General features: G+C 42.4%; 1 protein-coding gene across 2 annotated transcripts in view; it reads right to left on the reverse strand.

The window, feature by feature from the left end:
- TSPAN4 (tetraspanin 4) overlaps positions 1–14,002 on the reverse strand; it is a 331,831-nt gene that overhangs the window by 178,501 nt on the left and 139,328 nt on the right. The gene's annotated exons all lie outside the window — the stretch shown is intronic.

Raw genomic sequence — 14,002 nt, forward strand, 5'->3', positions numbered from 1 at the left:
CGCGGTCCCTCCCCGCCCCGAAACTCGGAGCACGAGGAACCCGCGCAGAGCCCGAACCTGGGTGCAGGTGGCTCTGGAGGGGCTGCCCGGATACACAGGCGGCGCTGCCGAAAGGAACGGGTGTAAGTAAGCGCTGCGAAGGTTTCATTCGCAMAAGCGCCGGGGATGCTCCCGGGGACCGGGGTCAAGACACGTCGTGCTCCCCTTGCCGAAAGGCTCGTTTGTTCCGCTGCACATCCATCACCGGGATGCTCCTAATTCGCTCAGTCCCACGGAATCATCACTCAGCACAACGTACGGCCAGCTCATTTGTCCCCCTGTCAGAAGGCACTGATCGGCATCAAGCTCTGCACGCTGGGGAGCACTTCCCTCAAATCTGACAGCTCCCACAGGCAGTAAAGAGTTGAAAATGTGCTATGCGCAACTTTTCAGGAAGGAAAAATCTTACTGAAACTGTGGCAATTACAGTATTAGCAGTCAGGAAAGCAAGAGTCATTTACCATCCAAATTCCCTGTGCGAGTAACACTAGTCTCCGTATGTGCCACCTCCTGATTTTTCTGCCTCCTCTCTGCCTTCCTCCTCTCCTCCTCTCTCTGCCCTTTGATTTTGACTGTAACCCACTGGAGCCAAGTCAAAAGATGGCTGGCTAACATTTTTTTAAAGGCTTGACCAGCAGAGAATTAATCAAGATGAAATCAGGCTTCCTTTATAAAGCGTCTTGCCAGTCTCAGCATAAATCAAGAGACACGGGCACCAATTAATGAATGAACAAATTAGTAAAAGTAAAATGAGCTGGTTTTGCACACAACCTGAGCAGTTTGCCCCCAGCAAACCACCCTCTAATTCTGTTAATTTACAAACTGCAAACCTAGAGTCTTATTATTTCTCCTCGTTTCCTCCACAAACTATAAATACACTGACCATACCTGGTGCAAGCTTTGGAGAGAAMGAACCTGAGCACAAAACACAAGGGTAATAACTCCTGCGCCATCTGCTTCAGTAACTTTGGTGATGTACAACTTTTCCACTTTTTGACTGCCTCTAAAATCAGAGGCACTTCATAGCCTTGATGAAGGTCAGTTTTCTACTCTTCTTCCCTCCCTTTCATGCATGATATGAACTCTGCCCCCTTAAAGGAATCTTTCTTCCGTAGTCCACTAAGACGGTCCTGTGGAAGCAGATCTGTTTGTGGTCTGAGTTTCCAATACAGTATTAATTTTTCCTGTGGYAACAAACAGTTCTGTCTCCAGCCTTTCTCCTCACCAGTATTACAACTAGACCAGTTTGGCAGCAGAAACCCAAASATGATTTAAGTATTTTCTATATCCTCTGTCAGAATACAAAAATGCCTGTGTACACAGCKTCATATTAAATGGTGAAAGAAAAATTTGGTATAGCTCAGTACACAAATTATGCTGAAACACTGACAAGTCACGTAACTGTTATTTAACAAAGGTGCCCATGGTATTGCATTTAAGGAGGAGAATTTGGCATATTTACCGTCAATGAGGCAACTGAAGCCCCAAAGGCAGCTCATTGCTATCTGGATAAGAAAAGGGTTAGAAAGAACTTGCTTTCACCTTTCCTAAAGGCAAGAAATCATCAATTCTTAAGACAATTGAGTCCTTAATATGGGCAAATAATATATAAAGCCAAGACCTGAGGCAGAAGGGAGAGTTTCTAAATGTTTCTTTTAAATAAAAAGTAATAAACATCAACACACAGTGGATGTATTTCAGAAATGCTTGAGGAAGGCTGAGGTCCTGCRTGACCCTTACAATAAAGGGTAATTTTTCTTCAGCCTCTTTTCACCATCATCCCCAGCACACTTGATTGAAAGGACAACTTTTTAAAAGCATTTTAGTGTAAAATGTATTTCTCAAGTCATTGCTGTTCTTCTCTCTCAGGACAATACCAACAGCTCATTAGAAACAGAGTCATTTGGGATACAGACATTACAACCTTTCTTTTATTAAATCTTCCACACTAGGAAACCCAATCAGAATCACTACCCTGAATGGGAAATCCTTGAGATAGCAATATTGCACCAACAGGCTGACTGCAGCTTGGATTACATGCTTTCATGATAGAGTGATACACTGCACAGGAATTGGGRAAAGCAACAAAAAGAGAAGGGCTGGTGTACTCTACCCTTGCGTAGTTACCTATCCCTAGAGTAAAGGGGATAGAAGGGGCATGCTGGGACCTGTATAACATTCAAGTTATTTAATAATAAATATATGAACCAAGAAGAATAAACCTTGGAAGCATTACATCACTGGGCCATTGTTTCTAAAGGGCAGGTGAATTAGACCTTCCACAAAACTTTTTTGTTAATGACTGAGACTAAAATCACAGMCTGGACCTAGCGACCTCTGTTCACCTTTGCTTAACATCTATTTTTTCTCTCCCCAGCTGCATCTCTATATTCCCATCCTGTGGCCAATTCATATTGATTCCTCTAAACAAGAAAGCAAGCACTGTGCAGTCTTGCCAGCAGAGGTTCAATTTATATTGATTCTGGTGGCACGCTACCATTTAGGTTATAACAACTCTGTCCCTGCCACTTCAAGTGGAGGGCTGGTAACCCTTCAATGTCCCCAGCCAAAACCCCAGCCCTGAAAGAGAAGAGGCAGTACTCTCACTCTAATGACATCAGGTGAGCTCCAGTAAATAAACTGTGAAAGGTTTGGGCATCAGGGGCAAATCCCTTACCTGTGTTATCCTTCACACCTCTCCTCCAAGCAGCAGAGGCTTCAGCTTTCCCCTGCGGACTCAGAGCTACTTGTTCAGCCCACACTTCCCATCTCACCCTGAGCTCCAGGCGCCCCAGACCTCACACCATGCTCCCACTTCCCTCAGCTGACTCTGTCCCTGTTTCCCCAACTGTTCTTGTTGCTGCTGCTGCTGCCAGCCCCTGCTCCATCACCTCTGCTGGTCATGGCACCGCACCTGTTTAAAGGGTCATGGGTACCAAGGCCAGTCAGGATGGGGTATGTGCAATACACCTGCAATAGACACAYGTGAGAACACGAGCAGCAGTCCTTAGTCCCACCTGGGGAATGCAGCTGGACACTGATGCCCTCCACTGCTGAGACTGGAGAGGGTTTTGTGTGCGCTCTGAGCTCAACTGATGGTTAATGTGCCAGAACTTCCTACCTCAGATCCCAACAGAACCTGCCTGTCCCCATGGTTTTGGTGAGAGTTGTTTTCTGGCCCTCTCTGGCTCCTCTTTTTGTGCACTGTTTTTCCAGACCCAGCTGCTTCCTTGCCTGTTCCAGATTCTGGCCTTCCCCTCCTCACACCTCATTGTGTGTGATGGCTCTGGACCCAAAGGGATCATCAGCTGAAGCCAACAGTATTTCAACGTCATGTTGGATCAGGTCTTCCTTCTGTTTTGAATTATTTTGCATACCACTTTCCCTTCCTCCTCCATGATTTAACACTCATGACCACAAGTCACCAGCTCCTCCAACTCACACAAAATGCAGCCACTAATTCACCTCCTCATTMATTTAGTCTCGTAAATCCTTTAATGGTTGCACTGGTTTTCCCCCTCCTAATGCCACTTGTCACTGTCTTCAATATTCTGTATACTTGCTCCATCMTCCCAATGAAACAACCCACTTTGCACTAATCACAGTAGTCTTTGTTAAGAAGTGATTCACTAAATAAATTTTAAAGAATCTTACTAGAAGTTGTTATTGAAATATACTATCCAGAACAGGGTATGTATGCGACAGCTGCTCCTGTTCCGCAACACAGGGGTGTGCAAAGGCGTGTGACAGGTGACAGTCATTCCCAGTAGTTTCAGTGAACAAAATCACTAAGATCAAACATTACAAGAGTGAGATCTTTTTGTCAGTTGCTACCTTGGCTTCGCACCACAGCACTGAAATCAGCTAAAGGTGATGAAYGGATGAATACATTCCAGATGCTCAACTTTCTAATTTTATGTACATACAGAGATCACCACACAGAAGTGTTAATCAAACCTGTTCAGCCCTGCCTGTCCTTTTCTTCAGCAACATGCCTGGARAGAAATCCCTGTTTCCTCACCCAGTGCACTCTTTGCAGCTACTGTTTGGTTATGTTTGATTCAGTTTTGTAAAAAATGTACCTCTTCCAAAAGACTAGGGGAAACATCTCTTCTGACTGGAGGGTGAACCAAAGTTCAGGGCCAGGCTGGCATGTCTCAGCTAGGAGGGAAAAAAGCCTTGTGATGGAGTCTTTGATTTGTTTGCTTTTGTATATTCATTTTGCATGAATATAAATTACTAGAAGAGCAAAGCAAACAGAGTGAGAATACGATTTTTAACCTGACAGCATCACACTGCCACAGGTGCTCAGTCTCTGCTCAGCCCTGGCCAGGACTGTTCTGTGTCTTCATCAGTGGCAGACTTTTTAATAGGAACTGTAGCAATAGGATTAGGGGTAATGTTTTTAAACTAAAGAGGGAGGATTCAGACTACACATAAGGAAGAATTTTTTTACAATGTGGTAATGAAATATTGGAGGAACTTGGCCCATCCCTGGAAACATTCAAGGTCAATTCAAGTAGCAATCAGTGYGTTTCCTCCTTAAATCCTGCTCTCTCCTAAAAGTTCACAAGGTACAATGAGTCTGCACATGCTGCCAAAGACTTTCAGACAGGGGTGCAAGGGGTCAGGAGGGGAGCCATAAAGCCAGCTCCTGAACCAAAASCAGGACCTGTTAAAGCAGCCCCCTAAGAAACAGGTAAATCRTGCAAYATCAGTCCTACTCTGGGCTACAAGTCCTCCAGCTCAAAGAGCATTACATGGAGATATAAGCAGAGGATATCTCTAGAATCTTTTATTTTAGAAAGAAATATGAATGTTTTTGAATATGTGAAGCAGAAGATAGTAAASTTCACTGGAACCTCAAACTGATCACATACTTAAGTTCCCAGACCTTCCCTTTTATTTCCAAGGTCCTTGCTTGACCACTAGCAATTTCAGTATCTGTAAAAGGTCTTAGTTGCTGGAAAGAGGTTGAGCCCTGGATTGTATGGGCAGAAGACAGATGTTCTAGAGATTTCCTCAGCTAATACAAAAAAATCTGTTGCTATTCACAGTTGTACAACTACTTGAAAGATTCACTGATGCCTCCAACAAAACTTTGAAAACACATTCCAGTCAGAAGCAATTTCACTTATAAAGCAGACTTCAGGGCTGGTTGGTATGTTGTTTGTTTTTTTTAATTTTCTTTCTTTTTTTTCTTTATAAATAAAGAAATTTGCATTAAAAAAAAATCTTCAGTACTTAATAGCTCATCTCCTTCTGCTCACATGTCACCTGAAGTCATGATCTTTGGTTTATGGCATAATTAGTTGCTATGGAAATAACAATCATAGGCACTGAGAAAATATTCTAGGTATGATTTGCAATGCTCTTTATTTAAGCCTGTGCACAAGTAACTTTGCAGAAAACCTCATTCCTTTTTACGTGCTCTCATCTGCATAACTGCTGCCATCACCTCTGCCTGTGCATTCAGACTCACTGCTATTCCTACRTGCGTGACTCACACTAAGGGCATTTCCTTCACCCATACAGAAGCTTTTGTGTGCTCAAACAGTGCTGACAGTGTCCATGCATGCAGAATACCTGGTGCCATGTCAGGTTAAACAAATAAAATAGCTTTAAAAATTACATGGGATTGGCTCCCAAAATCCTGTGCACCACAGAGCTCCCTTGCTGTCTGTGCTTTCTGGGCTTCTGTTATTCTGTTCTTTGCTAATGATTTCTTTTGTCCAATAGTAAAAATTTTTAGAGTAAGGAGATTGCTTGTTTCTCMAGCAAATGCTGCATATTTGAGCCCTGCACAAAGAGGATTATTGCTGCAGATGAAAAATGAGCAGTGCCAGTCTGTGAACTCCTGAAGAAGCAGAAGCCCTGTTTCCTTACTAATGTCCTCAGTAATAAAGAATGAAAGAACAGAAATACAGAACCCATCTGACACCCTGCACAAGAAGAGTTGTAGCCCAAATAAAACTTTYGTCAAGACCTATCTTTGTGGTGTCAGCAAGTCTTAGCAGCACAGATGCAATTTATGTGCTAGTTTTCTTAAAATCAGGTTACTTTCGCTAACCTGAGAGATCAGCTGACRTTCAAAGAAATATCACTTCAAACACACATGTGGTACTCAGGWTCTTTCTGTCAAGTATAAAGTAATCAGACATGAAAATCTTTTAACTGCGCAGTTCTGATGAAAGGAGAACGCTCTGGTGAAAGCAGAAGCAGACAAAACAAAACAATGACTTAGAAAAATTCATGGATTCAATAATGTTTACTAACTAGTGTCTGCCTTTTAATATCTTTATGGATTTTTTCCTTGGAGACTCAAAATGGATTCTCTTCTTGCATCCTTACAAACAGGATTAAGGTTTTGCACGCATATGAGCATGAAGCAAAGTTCATATAACCATATTTCAAAAAGCAATGAAGGCCCAGAAGCGCTCACTGACCTCACRGGCACCCAAGCGAGCACTCAGCACATTTGAGAATCAGGTCACAGAGAACCCATTTCAACTGAGTACTCGAGCACAGTTTTCACTGCTCTGAGATATTCACGCACTAAAATAGTAGGCACACACTTAAATGCTTTCACGAGTGGCATTGTACACCAGAGAAAGGCAGTGTTTGAAAGGCTTCAGAGCAAGCTGGACTCTGCTCACAGCTGCTGCAGTGAAGGAATTCCTCCCTAAGCACACACCTTTGAGGCTGCTGCTCCACAGAGCTGCTGGMTGGGAGGTGCCTTCAGACAAAGGAGCAGGGTTTGAAACGGGGTGAGGAGCTCTGCTACCAACAACTCAGCCAGCAGATGTGAGTGAGCACACCAAGACTGCAGGGCCAGCCAGAGAAGTGACCTCTGCTGCCACTCTGCTGGACCTGCATCCTTCTCTTCACAGCCAGAAATCCTCAGTTTGCAYCCAGCTCCCTTATCCCTTCCAAAATCCTAGCCTAAACATAAATGCATTTATTTTTCAAAMAAGGGACTGAAAATAACCTCTCTAAGGGAGCAATAGATGTACTTCTTTTCATCATGAAAGATAATTTMTTGGAATAAGCAAAAGGGTATTATTTTTTATAACATGGCAGTTCTGTCGCAGCAACTCAATCCATTTCTTGCAATGCAAGGGCGTGTTGGAGAGAGCTTAAAATTAAAAGTGAAATAYAAAAGAGCCTCCAACAAATTAAAAGAGTATTTGAAAGAGAATAATAAACAAAATCAGTASCTGATAACTAAATATCGATATTAAAATGCAATGGACTTGTACAAAGAAAATGCAAGTGGCCATATATCTTTTTATATATCAGACTATCAGCTATTGTTTCTTTTCTTAATATTGTATGGAATCACAGAAGTTATATCATTCTACATAGTAAAACTAAACAGCAGTGGATCTCTTATCCTTCACATCTCTGTAACCATTTGAGAAAAAAAAAAGGAGCTTCTCCTATTAAAAAGCTAACAAAAAAAATTAAAAATTCTTAGTAGGAGCACAAGCTTTGGCTTTCTGTTTTGCTATTCTGAGCAATCATAACACTGAACAGTCAAAAATAACTTAAGGACTGTTACCAGCAGATCCACATTTAAATACATATTTGAACACATAACACATACAGCTAAACAATTTAAAGCAATAGCCTAGGATTTACACTCTTAATAGACATATTAGTGAGTACAATAGTGATAATGCTTGAAATAAAAATCTTTTGGAATAAGAACTATCACCTGTACCAGAAACTACATACCTGTATTTATTTGTTCACATTGCCACAATCTAGGTCGTAATATTTCACTGCCAAAATCTGTAAGTAGACTCATGTTCCTAAGGATACATCTACACACAAAGAAAAGGCATCTGCATTTTAAAGCAGCACAGGTATGATATCTGTTTTGCAAAACATACCTAAATTCAGTTACCAAAACATAATACAGAAGCTCTGGTTCAGCAAATTCAAGATCTCTAAAAAAAAGGAGAAACTCATCCCTATTTAATAAGGTGCTTAATGCTATTTAACTTTAATCATGGAGGCTTTGTTTGGACAGAAATAAGGATATAACTTAGAGCTTTAATGATAAAGAATGAAAGATAATCAGTGCCTGAATTAAGATGCTCATTGCAAAGTTACTGCCAAATATCTGTTTAAAATCATCACCTATTTTGCACTCTGGCTAAGATTCTGCATTTAATCAACACCAAATTTGTGCCTAAATTGCACCTAAGCATTTGTGCTCAGTGTTTCCTATTAGCCTGTAGAAGGCTCTCAGACATTCCCACTCTAAAAAAYACTTGTCACAGGACCTTTACAAAATTTAATCCTGCTAAATCTAAGCTCTAACATACACTAAATTGCTAAAAATTCAAGGTCAACTTCTGCTGYAGTCTGACCTCCAAGCAGTTTGTTTGCTGTGTTATATTTATGAGAATGCTTATGAAGGCAGATTTATACACTAAAAAATTATTTCTGCATCAAATCACCAAGAAGCTATCTGAAAAGGAGCATTTCCACAGAAAAAATATATCTGTTCCATGACGGTTTTCAGAAATGACAGGCCTCCTGATTTCTGCATTCTGCATTCCTGCCTTGAAACAGGATTTCTTATTCGATGGGGAAAGAAGACCTCCTTAGAAATATATTTATTTTACATATATTTCCAGTTTTCTAAAGACCATATTAAGCTTCTGAATAGCTCTGGCATTGCTAATGATATTTATCTCAGATAACGCAGGATTATGAGCCTGTAAAACTTTAATTAAGATGCTTTATAGCTTTTTATAAGTGTCACCCAAATCTATGCTCTAGGGTAAACTGTACTTTTAATTTCTATTTGTTATGTTTACACTACGCAGAGATTCAGTACAGCAAAAGCTAGTTATTATTTCTTAGAAGGCTGCATAAATTCMTTGGTCAAAGTCCATCTGGATAAAGCAAACAATTTTTGTTTGCTTCCATTTTGCTTGGTACTCCTATGAGGTCAATCACTACMAAAAAAAACTCTACAGGGGTCAACCACTATAAAGCTAAAGCCATAATTCTGAATCAAACGAAGGAAAAGGATGCTTAATGTATTTGCAAAAGCAAAACCTGAAAATATCCAGAAGATAATKATACTCATTGCCTGGCTCAAACAGCATGTTGTATTTGGGGCCTGACCCAAAACACACTGAAACCATCACAAGGTGTTCTTCCAACCTCAACCCCTCAAAAGTCTGACTGCTTTAGCCCAGACAAATCTTGGAGGAAGCTTCTGCCCCACTGATGTCTGGATATTGCGGTGAGCAGGCCTGCTGTGAATGGTGGCATTCAATTTTTCATGCAAGACAGGCAGGAGGATTGAGTCCAAGACTGCCTTCACCACTATGGAAAGGGAGATCTTTATTGATCTGTTTAAGACAGGACAGGTGTGACAAGTGTGACAGGACAGATGTAACAGGGCATTAAAGTCAAAAACTGGAAGGAAAGAAGGGCTGACATTCCCAGCAGAGCCTGCGAGGGCTCCCTGCTGGCCTGCCAGCTCTGTGGGGCAGACAAGCAGTCCCAAAGGCATTCTGGACACTTTTGCCTTCAGCCAGGTCTTAGACCCTGTCCTACAGTGAAATGTGTAGCACCTTTCTTGCCTAACAAAACAACCACAGCAAGAATTTCAGTAGAAACACACCCATTACAGAAATTTTTTTTTAAAATGCAACCCAAAAGGAAACCAAGTCAGCTTCCCAATAGGGAAATGTAACTAGAAAAACGTCCCTGCGAAATGAGTAGGCTTTGGCCTTGCTACGAGCCCCAGCATAATCCTGGCCTGGCCTGACATGTTGCTCCAGCAGCAAACTCTTGCTAGAAAGGGAACCAAGCCAAAGCTGGCTTTGGCAAGGCAGAGGTGCAAATCTGATTTTCCTCGATGGAGTAAGTTACAGATCCTGCAAACTCATGCCTCTTGCAGCTGGAAGCTGACAGCTTCAGATGAGAGGAATTTATCGTTATTATTTTAGTAAGAGAGCAGCTCACTGATTGCAGCTCGACAACTCGAGTTAATTAGTTGATGAAGGGTCTGACACACTCTGGCTGGCTCCACATCTGTGGACGATGACACAACCAGCAGAATGAAATCCATACTTAAAAGGTCTTTGGTCTTTTTAATCCTAAACTACAGATCGCAAAATCCACATAACAAAACCTAGAGATCAGAGGAATTAAACAAGAGGTTCCCCTTTCCCTGGCCCTCGGGACAGTCTGGTCTCTGCTGCTTCCTGAAGCTCATAAACAGACTGACGACTTCAAAAGCATCCTCTTCTCTTCCTGGACTCCCAGCGGTTCTCAGGATAACTGGTTTGAGCGCAGCCTGGCAATGTTCCCTTACGGCTGCTTTCCCCAGCAGGCAAATTCCAAGCTGCAGGCTTCCCTCTGCTCCTGCCAAGCACCAGGTGGGATTTACCCACCTGTCACAGGGATTATGTCGAGTTCATTGGGCTCTCCTATCAGTGCACAGAGCCTGTGTGCTATTCTGCATCCAACCTCACAATATGTCGCAGGTCTTACCAGCTGACAGCTAAAATAGCATGTGGAGCCATGATGTCCCAAGCTCCTAAGAAACACCAGAGAAGCACAAATGGCAGGAAAATCTGGCTGGAAAGTGATCTACACCACAGGGCTGGTGGCACTGGGAGGCACTAAGCAGTGAGGAAGGGGTAGAGCATTGCCTGCTGGCAACAAGAGCGGGCTGTTGTTGGTGGATAAACCTGGAGCCTCGGATCACTGGGAGCTCCTGTAGAAATTCAGCCAGCCCTCTGCCAGCCTCCACATGTAACTATGGACTATGGCTGTAAATCTCTCCAMGGCCCCAGCTTTCAGCAATGAGAAAAGCTYTTTTTTTTTCCTCTGCTTTTTTTATCCAGATTTTGCACTCTTCAGGGCACAGCCTGCTATATCTCCCTTTTTACCTATCACCTAGACAGATGAACCAGACTTATAGGTGCTCTGTTAAAACAAATCAAAAGGAAAAGAGGCAGCTCCCAGAGTCCCTGGGCATATCTGAAACGTGGTCAATCAGAGGTTGTTGGAGAGCAATCAAGAGAAAGGGGGTCGCTTCCTACAGACAAGACAATGAAATTCCAAGACAAGCAGCTCCTGTTCCCAGAATGATGAGCAGAGTCTGTAACCCAGCAGCAATCTCACCTGGGCCTCCCCAGTCCTGAAAGGGGCTGCAGAGAAGGCACACAGTTACAGCCACTGTTTAGTAAGTAAGAGACGTGCACAACAGACAGAAATGGCTGGGCTCGGAACCCACTCCTGACATGCTTTAATCTCCTTTTCATCATCCACCCAAGGACTCTGTTGACAGAGCCTGGTTCTTCTAACAGGAACATTCCAGTCCTAGATTCCTGCTTGTCTACATTTCTTGAAGTACCATAAAAGCAGATGAAGATTYTTTGTGTACGTTATAGGACTGTTTCCTCCCAGTCTGACAGTAGCACAAAGGAACTAGCTTTAACAGCTTTCCATGATTTAAGATTTTTTTTTTTTTTTGACCAAACTGAATTCTGACAAAAGAGAGGGTCCAGTGAGGGCCATACTTTATTCTACTTCCACTAGGATGCTATTGAAAATCTTAGGATGAAACAGGACAGCACAGATGCTGCAATAATGTTTGAGATTCAGGGGACCTCAAAGATTATTTTTTCTTATTACAGTCTAAACAAAAAACAAAAACACTTTTCATGTTGACATTCATTTCTRTAACACGGCTTTAAAAACAAAACAACCCCAAAATTCAATAGAGTGTACCCAGGATGGCAATGCCTCAAAATTTGAAGCAGCATGTTGGCATTTTTCCCAGGAAAAAAATATATACCTGTGTATACACATACTTTTTACTATTTTTTTTTTTTTTTGCAAGATCAATGAAGCTCTGGGGTTTATTCCCACCTAAGTCAGCCAGAGGCAGAGACAGGCTGGTCTGTGCAGTGMATGAACACTTGAGAAGGAGTTTGATTACCTGAACAAGGATGTGTGTGTGCATCAGAAGTAGCAAACAGCAAGGCTCTCTCAAATCCATGCTGCTGAAGCTTTATCCTTCCTACCCAACACAGAGTTCTTCATTTCMGGGCTGCCTGTACTTCCAGGACAAAGTTATTAGGCTGTAATAAGCAAGCTCCTACCAGCAGGCTGATGAGATTAAAAGAATCCCCTTGGTCATCCCCAGCCAGTTGTGAACAAATCCCTGCACTACCAGCAAGGCTGGCCAGGGTTTTTCTGTGGGATCAGGTTACAGAAGCTCCTAATCTTAAATCCTCCTTCAAAACCTACTGCAATGATGTCTGCAGCTCTGTCTGAGCCAGCCAGAAGTGTGAGAAGTTTTTGTGGTAGCAGGGCAGAAGAGAGGCAGTTCACACASACCCTTACACACTCCTGAAGAGGCATCTGAATGCTGCCTGAAACTTAATTACATGGCATGACAATCTCTGACAATTAGCTCAGTTGACTGCTTGATGGCTAGGATTTTAAACAAGGATCTCTGGAGGGGGGAGCTCTGGAACAGGCATTGCTGCTGTCACAACAGGCTGAACTGTTGTAAAACCACTCRACCAACAAGACAACCCTACTGGCTTCACAACTACGATTGAAATGGAAAGAAAAAACCTGGGGGAAAAGGACCTATTTAACTGCCCCTGTACCTCATTTCCATGAGCAGGACATCATCCCCTCCGAYGAGGGAAAGAACATGGGAGGATTTGGGTCTGCTCTGGACTACAGACAGGTGGCTCCCACAATGCAGCAAGAGGCTCAGCACCTGCTCTCACTGGAGCTGGAAGAGACATTCTCTGCCAAGGCACATCAGAAGCCACAGGCAGGTCAGTCCCTGTACAGGGGTCAGCAGGCCCAGCACTTTGAGCACCAGCTGGATCCGAAAGTTCACTGCCTCCAAAATCCCCCAAGTTTCCACTCCAAAGAGGTTGCTACTCCTCCACCTCGCCGCTGAAGAGTTTTGACAAAGCTTTTGCTGCTGCGCCCCATTTGTGCAGATTCCTCCAATGGCTGCTTGTGGAAATCAGAGTTCAYTCACACACCTCTCACCTCTTTGGGGCAAGTAAACAGTGCTCCCGCTTCTCAGATTTATCACTTCATGTGCAAATGAGAGGCACAGAGAGGCTGGATTTCAGGATAGTAAATACCCAGAGTGACTTGACAGTAAGCAAATCATCACTTTGTAGTGTTCATGGCAACAGCTTTTGGCATTGCAGGCGAAGAAACAATTCATTACACAACAAATAAACCACAATCTTGTATTTCCAAGGCAAACCTCCAGTGCAGCCAATTACTGTATATGCAGTAGAAATGTATACAGAAGTCTGATGCTACCATTTACAGATTACCTATGAGACAACTCAGTTTTATCAGTTTATCTCTTTTATGAAAAAACAATTGGGGAATGTGCTAAATAAATAGGGAAGATGGATTTCAGTGGAAGCTGGGTGCCTGTTTTCCTTCTATACATGTGAAAATCTCTCACAAGTCTAGTAGAAACACAGTCACAAAAAAAACCCCACATTGTTTCAAATATTTGCTTCACAATTTGCTGTTCTTCTATGATACATTGGTCAGCAGTTTCTCTTCCCTGACTGTATTACTCCCTGGACCTTTCAAAAGTTTCAGGTTGGTTCTGGATGAACACTTACAATGAATATACATTAATAAGCACGTGTCAATACATACACACTTCCACAAAAAGCTGGATTCTTAAGAACTTCACTGATGCCCTTGAGAAATGGATCATTTAATGGTTTTTATATTTATTTTAAAACTTCCTGTTTTGGTGTTGGRCTTTCTCAGAGTTGAGCAGCAACTTGCCAGCTCATTTTTCTTCTTTAGAATCAAGGATCAAACATCTCTCCAGATAAGAGCACTGGAGCACTGTTCACTTCAACTACATCTGCTTTTAACACCATATGCTAATTAACCTTTGAGTTTCGATACGAAT

The sequence above is a fragment of the Malurus melanocephalus genome, unplaced genomic scaffold, assembly GCF_030028575.1.
Source record: "Malurus melanocephalus ecotype Western Australia unplaced genomic scaffold, MMel_1.1 scaffold_147, whole genome shotgun sequence".
In the NCBI taxonomy this organism is placed as follows: domain Eukaryota; kingdom Metazoa; phylum Chordata; class Aves; order Passeriformes; family Maluridae; genus Malurus; species Malurus melanocephalus.